The sequence below is a fragment of the Giraffa tippelskirchi genome, chromosome 5 (assembly GCF_054371585.1).
Source record: "Giraffa tippelskirchi isolate mGirTip1 chromosome 5, T2T-mGirTip1v1.2.pri, whole genome shotgun sequence".
Classification (NCBI taxonomy): Eukaryota; Metazoa; Chordata; class Mammalia; order Artiodactyla; family Giraffidae; genus Giraffa; species Giraffa tippelskirchi.
Window position 1 is genome coordinate 5,278,828 of NC_137279.1, and position 7,588 is coordinate 5,286,415.

General features: G+C 49.0%; 1 long non-coding RNA gene across 1 annotated transcript; it reads right to left on the bottom strand.

The window, feature by feature from the left end:
• Positions 1 to 3,973: 3,973 nt before the first annotated feature.
• LOC145507874 (uncharacterized) lies at positions 3,974 to 7,044 on the bottom strand. The gene is made up of 2 exons (XR_014055217.1): positions 4,659 to 7,044; positions 3,974 to 4,608 (listed from the first exon to the last, which is right to left on the bottom strand). It is a non-coding gene; the product is annotated as an uncharacterized LOC145507874 (long non-coding RNA).
• Between the last annotated feature and the right edge of the window lie 544 nt (positions 7,045 to 7,588).

The window sequence follows — 7,588 nt, forward strand, 5'->3', positions numbered from 1 at the left end:
GTTTCATTTGTGATGATGCATTTCTTTCCAGTGTGTTTGATCTCAAATGAGAGTACGCTTCTAATCAGGCCCACCTTCTGGAAGCATTGCCCTCCCACAGTCACCCCTTCTAACCCTCCAATCTCCGAGCCTGACGTCTGTCCAAGCTTCTCCCAGCCTGTCTCGTGCCTTCCCTGCTCACTGGTGTTCAGTCCCACCTTGTTACCCGCAGCATAAAGTCCATTTCATGATACTTGAAAACTTTCTACAGTTAATGCCCAGCTTTTCTCCGCCTGCAGCACTTCGGATAACCTGCTCTCAGCCCAGCCAGACCATCCGTCCTGTGCTCTCTGCTGATTCCTGGTTCACTGTTGCCTGAAGGCCTCTGGTCCTGTTTGATCTCTCAGGCCCAGTTCACAGAGCCCATCATGTGCAACCCTGATGCAATCCTGATTCCTGCCTAGCTGTCAGCCTTCATGATTTCCTGGCCTTGAGGGACCTACATTCGAGTATCTATGTCTATGTGTGGTAGAAGACGTATCTTCTGCATCACTTTTGTGCATAGCTGTTGCTGAGTAAAAACCCAGGTCCCAACCATGAGCACATAGCATGTTTCTGAACCAAGGCTGCACATTGGAATCCCCTGGGGATTTTTACTAATGCCTTGGCACCCCCACGCCCTCCCCTAGATACTTGTCACGTTATTGACCTGGGGTATGCCCGGACATTAGACATCTGAAGCTTCCTAAGTGATTCTAATACACAGCTAAGGGAGAACCTCTGCGTTTGTGGTTCTTCAGCCTCAGAGTCCACATCTGCATGTGAACTTGCACATATAAGCTTGTAGCAACAAAGGTTAAGTGCTTATATTTGCAAGAGAAAATTGTAATTCAGCCTGTTAAGTCAGAAAATGACTAAGACTTGAATTAAGATCTTGTCACTCAGCTAATCAAAGGAAGCTATCTGGTGAAAAAGAAAGGAAGCAATCTTTATAATACCAACACTGTGGGAATTAGGTTAGCTATAAAGAAAAAACATTTTGCCAAATTTTATTTACCTGTAACCTAAGATCCAACCAGTCCATCTTAGAGGAGATCAGTCCTGGGTGTTCATTGGAAGGACTGATGTTGAAGCTGAAACTCGGATACCTTGGCCACTTCATGCGAAGAGTTGACTCATTGAAAAAGACCCTTATGCTGGGAAAGATTGAGGGTGGGAGGAGAAGGGGATGACAGAGGATGAGATGGCTGGATGGCATCATCGACTCAATGGACATGGGTTTGGGTGGACTCCGGGAGTTGGTGATGGACAGGGAGGCCTGGTGTGCTGCGGTCCACGGGGTCGCAAAGAGTTGGACATGACTGAGCGACTGAACTGAACCGAACCTGAGACTCCTGTACTGCGATTTTTGGCTGGGCTGGGTCTTCTTGCTGCACAGGGCTCTCTCTAGTTGCAGAGAGCAGGGGCTACTCTCTGGTTGTGGTAGACAGGCTTCTGTTGCAGGGCGTGTGCTCTAGGGTGCGCGGGCATCATTAGTTCTGTCACATGGTCTTAGTAGTTGCAGCGAATTAGCTTAGTTGCCATGTGACATGTGGACTCTTAGCAGACCAGGGATAGAACCCTGCACGGGAGGGCAGATTTTTAACCAGCAGTCCTCCAGGGAACTGCTGTATTTTATTTTATTTTTTTTCATGTAAGATATACCGGGAGAGCTTTTACAGTGATAATGACAGGTCTTCGTCTTCCAGAAATGACACAAAACCAAAGTGTGTTAGTCGCTCATTCTTCTCTGACTCTGCGAGTCCATGGACTGTACCCCACCAGACTTCTGTCCATAGAATTTTCCAGGCAAGAATACTGGAGTGGATTGCCATTTGATCTTAACACAAATTTGCGGGGCGGGGTGGGGATGGTGTTTGTTTTCCCCAATCTGCGTTGCTTTCATCATTTCCAGGCTCAGCTAGAGAGCGCTACCCTGCAAAGTGGTGGCAGGCTTTGCAATCACAGCACTGCTGCCCTCCTGTGGGCTGTGAGGGCATTTGACAAGTTCATTGCTTGGTTCAAACTCATTCAGAGGTTTTAGTCACTGCTGTGATACCTAGAAGTCATTTTCAATTTTATCTTAATTAACTAGCTCTATCCTACTTACCTTCTAAAGAATTACCTTTAAAAATGGCTAACCTCAGTCCCTTATGGCTTATATATGGGGAAAGCATAATATAGGGATCTGTGGTCAATAAACTGTTTTCCTTCCCGCGGTGTACACACCAGCAGAAAGTGACACAATCGATCCAAGTCTGGATGACACTGAGCAAGTTACCCACCCTGATTCTTCACTTGCTGGTTCGAGAAAACCTGTAGAGCGTGATAACACGTGGTGGTGGTGGAGGAGTCTCGAGTCATGTCTGACTTGCAGCCCCAGGGACTGTAGCCTGTCAGGCTCCTCTGTCCATGGGATTTCCCAGGCAAGAATACTGAAATGGGTTGCCCTTTCCTTCTCCCAGGGGGTCTTCTCAACCCAGGGATCAAACCCAGGTCTCCTGCATTGCAGGCAAATTCTTCACTGAGCCACCCAGAAAGCCATAAACGTGGTAAAACTTAGGTAGACCCATGCCTGGCAAAGCATTTTCTAAGTTGAAAGCATGGTCACAAAAGCAGACTCAAGACATCTTCAAAATAAACACTGCTCAGCAATCTATTAGCACAAACCACCTTGGGATGCTAATTTTAGCTAAAAAGCTGTCAACCTTCAGATGAATAAAGAAAAATAATCCTTTATGAGTGGCCCTTCAGTTACAACTAAGGAGCTTTCATTTTGCTTATGACACAGCCATGAGCACTTGTTTAAAATTAAGCATTCATGAGAACTCCAGAAACTACTTTCATGGAAAAGATGTCCCAAGTCATTGTTTTTATGCTTTCATGTTAAACCCAGATCTTCTGGCACTTTCTCATTTGGGGACTGGAATCACAGCAACCTGCTGGCAGAATCCATGGGTTACTTGCTTTATTGGCAATACTTAGCCTGGAGCCAGGGACACAGTAGGTGAATCAGAAGCTGTCTAGTTTGTTACAATTGACCCAAAGCTTTTTACACCCATAGATCTATTGTAGCTACCTCAACAGAGAGGTGAAGAAAACAATCCAGGGTCTTAACTGTTCCCACCACATCCTGGGAACCAGAACCTGAATTCTCCAGTCAACAGCCCCAAACAGCCCTGCAGCTACAGTGGGAGGTGCCCCCCACTCCCAGGGAAGTTTTCCCAACAGATTCTTCACCCCCCTCACCCCACCCCACGGGCAGGGCAGCCAGCTGGGGGGAGACTGGCAGGAACTGGACCTAGAAAGGCTTCCCAGGTGGTTGAGATGCCACCACGTATGGAGAACAGGTGTGAACTCAAAGTCCCACAGGTAGGTCAGGGCTGGCCTTGCACTTTCTGTGCAAAAAGGTCAATCAAGGGGGAACAGCCCTGCAAGCTGAAGATTCCCGAGAGAAACCCCCCCCGTGAAGTCAAATCTGGCTCATCTCCGAGCACCCTTACAGAACTGGGTCACTCTGTCTTCAAGGGTTGATAAAAACCAAGAACAAAAGTCGAGAATGCCTGCATCTCTCCTAATGTAGCTGAATTCATCAGAGCACCTCCCTCTAAGGGCCACGTGGGTACAGGCTCAGTTCAGCTAACGTTCCTGAGAGGACACTGACTGCAGAGGCTCCGGGGCTGCAGCCTATTTGGGACTGAGTTCAGTTTCCCCTTCAACTCAGGTCTGCAACACTTCTCTCTTGTATCATTTTTTCTCATTTTATTTCTTGGCTCATAGAATTTCATTCTTGTCTTAATCAGCTACATTTTTAATATCTGTTTGCCATAACCGACTTTGAACCCTTTATGAAGTGGCTAACATTTGCATATAGCAAATTAATTTTTCAGGACCCCACTTATCATCATAGAATTATGAATGGAAAATAATCGATGAAAAACAAACACATGATAAATTGAATACAGTAAAACATTTATTAAGGTCAGGATGCATGAACAGAAAGATAATTTAACAGCAACCAATTAAGAGTTTATAGCACTATCACATTTTAGCAAACTGAGGACATTAGGCACACTACGGTGATTTGTTTCTAAAAATCTACTAAATGATCTATTACCTGTACATAAAGTATTGTAGATGTAGTTAAAGCAGTCAGTAAGAAAAGGTGTAACCTTCCCCACCTCTCTCTGCCCATCCATCTTCCAGGAAGCCACAGACTGTTGCTGACCAGACTTGGCATGAGACCTCGAGGCTGCTGCTTTTCCCCCTACATCATAACCGATTTCAAATGGTGCTAGACAAAAACAGACTCTGAACACCAGGAGAAATCGGTCAGCCTGTGTAAGAGATGGGTCTGGCGGTGCTCAGTGGGGTCCACACCTTGACGGTGCAGGTGGCAAGTCTGATTTCACCTACTCAGCAACTGCAGCTGATTGTTCCATGGCGTGTAGGAGCAGGTGGACGGTGCTGGTGATGAGAGAGTCCTTCCGGTCCACGGCCCTCCAGCTGCCCACTGTGATCAAGTTCCCAACCCAGCGCTGCCCGATCACATGCTCAGAGGCCTCACCAACAGGTTACTGCTGGTGGCTGCTGCTACCTGTCCGTGGGAAGACTATCACAAACCCTGGCTCTGCTCAAGCCTCTTGAGTTTCTACTGAACACCACCCCACCCCTGCACTGCCCCCCTTCCACAACCCAATACACTCAAGAGTGAACTTTGCTTCTCAAGTTCTTCTTTTCTTGAATCAGCTCAGGTGGCAGGAGGAGGGGAGCTGGCCCCAGGGCAGCAGCTCCTCTGCAGGTGGCCTTTTGCTGTGCTGCAATTCTTACTCCTAAAACACTGATTTCAAATGGTGCTAGATACAAAGATGGAAAAATCTAAGCCACCATGTGAAACCAGCTTCCAGAAGAAGAGGATCTCACTGAAGAAAGGAGGGAGATGCGATCGGAAGACCCAGCCTTTGCCTGAGCAAAGCATGTCTATTGCAGTTATATTTGTGACGGGACATAACATAAGGCTCCATTCGAAAGGCACAGAGAAGAGTTACAAAGTGATGCTCAAAGAACATGAAAGTCAAAGCTGATAAGTCACATAGACAATAGCAATACAAAAGTCATGAATTCTAGGCTAATTTATTCAATTCCACAGCCAGTTCCTACATATTATTATATATATGATGAAATAAAATAGTGAAAGTTATCACTGAACTGTGTGAACATTTACATTATTTTTGCCCTGTTTCGTAAACAATTTCACAGTCTGCAAAGCATATTCTAATGTTATCTCACTGTATCAGGAAACAAGCACCCTTTCTGCCTGGGAGGCTCTAACCACTAGACATAGGTGGGTTTCACCTGGGCCAGGGCGACTCGCCCACGAACCCTAGTGAGGAAGATCGCGGGCTCCCCCTTCCCCATCACAGATGAGTGGTCAGGACATTCAAGTATGACCCCGTGAGCCACCAATCTTATTCTCTACTGTGACATAGAGAACTGGTGTCCTAAAACTGTATTGTGTAGGCAATTCTCTAATACAAGAATGGAGTTTTGTTTTGTGTTGTTTTCAAATTCGACCTGAAAATAAGATGTGCAAACAGTGTTCAAATCATACATCTCCTATGGGTGAAGCTAAGAAAGTATGTCTGTATTTCCTCTGATACCATAACCAAGAGAAAGAAGAGACATAAAGTCTTTACCTCTGAGGTTCCCTACCAATTCTTCAGGACTCCAGATAAAAGCGCTGTTTTTTCTGCCTCCTGGAAATAACATTATGTGCTGTTCTAGGGAAGAGAAGGAAAATAAAATGCGAACACCAAGTTGTGCTCTTCAATTCTCACCACAGTCTGGCGAACCAGGGATTATGCCTGTTTTTGCAGAAGAAAGTGATCCTCAGTGTGGTTTGAAAACCTGTCCACAATCACGTGACTAGTGAGCTGGGTCCAACCCAGGTCTGACTCCAGCGTCTGCGATCCTGCCGCCCGCCCCCCCGCCCACTGCTGCCTGCTTTGTAGTTTGCTGACTGTCTCCCTCTGCCCTTGCCCTTGATTATGAGCAAGACTGGGGGTAGGTGGGAATCCTAGGCAGTATTCTGCATAGATGGCGGGGTGTTGCTGACTGTACGGCATGTTAAACTTGGGTGGAGATGGGCGCACACCTCGTTCTGCATAGCACCCGTTCTCCCTCACGCCGTGCCTGGGCAGTCTCCACTGTGCAGCTGCGGCAGTGGGGAAGAGGCTGGGATGAAGGGCCCTGCAGCATCTGCGCCGGACGCCTCTGCAAGGCCTCAGTCACAGACGGGGGAGTATGGGCCGGGCGGGGATCGGCACTGCCTGCAAGGAAGGGCTCTAAGTATGGGCCCCTGTGGTCAGCAGCAGTGGTGGGGTCAGTGGGGTTGGGGTGGGAATCAGGCCATCGCCAAGGCTTTAAGGTCAAGACTGAGCGTGAGTCATCATTACAGGACACCAATAAAATATGAAAGGAGGGGTTGAAGGAGAGCTGCACTCGGCAGTTCCCAGCTTTGCTGCTTTCTCCTGCAGCCAAACTCTTGCTTCCGTAGTAACTTCCAGCTGCCACTATCCACCCCCTTTCCGAAGGTATCACAGGAGTCCTTCTGTGACCCAGAATGTCTCTCCCCCCGCAGAAGGCCTCTCTGCACATGCCGCTCCCTCTTTCTGGAATATTCTGCATCTACTGTCCTGTACCTCCCAGCCCTGAACCACCCGCTTCCGCCCGCATGGCAAGCCTGGTGGTCTCAAGTCCTCCTTCAGGTCTCAACGGGGCTACCCTGTCCTCAGAAAAGCGCCCCAGCCTAGCCTGGCTTTTAGTTAAGCTCCCCTCACACTCCACCCCACTCTGATCCTTCAGAACACACTTAGGCCGTCGGGTCACGAGGGTGACTAATCCACAGCTCCCCGGCTCCCCGGGAAGCGTCAGCTCTGAGCGCAGAGCATGGGCAGTGCATGGCAGACAGGCACCTGCTGCCCAGGGAACTAGGGGCCACAAACCCGAGTGTGGGCTCCCAACTCCGGAGCTCTGAAACACTCTCAGCGCCCTGGAGAGAGAAACAAGATATCATCAGCAATGCACTGCTGTAGCACACTCTAAAAGGAGATGGGGGGAGTTACCTTAGGACCCAAAGCTTTTGCCCTCCCAAGCCCACCAGATAAAAGGATCTGTTGAGGTCTCAGACCTCCCGACAGAACCAAGCTTCTCTCTCCAAGTCAGTCGAGCAGGGAGCGACTCGCTTACCTGAAACCAGCCGCTGGTTCTGTCCCCAAGCTGCACGCAGCCAGGTGATCCGAGGCGGCTGGAAGCGGTGTGCTCTCCCTGGCACCCAGCCCGGAGGCCTCCTGGATCTGGAGGAAGGTGGCCTGGGAAAGCCCCAGCATGCCGAAGCCTCCAGGTCCTCCCACTGCAACCGAGTGGCCCCAGGCAAGCCCATCAGTGGACAGGGGCTTAGCGGGCTGCCCAGGTAGGAGAACCAGCCCTGGAGGAGTGGGGCCATCAGCCCTGGAGGTACCACCTCGCAACAGGCTTTGGGGGCCTCACAGCTGCTCCAGTCCACTTACTT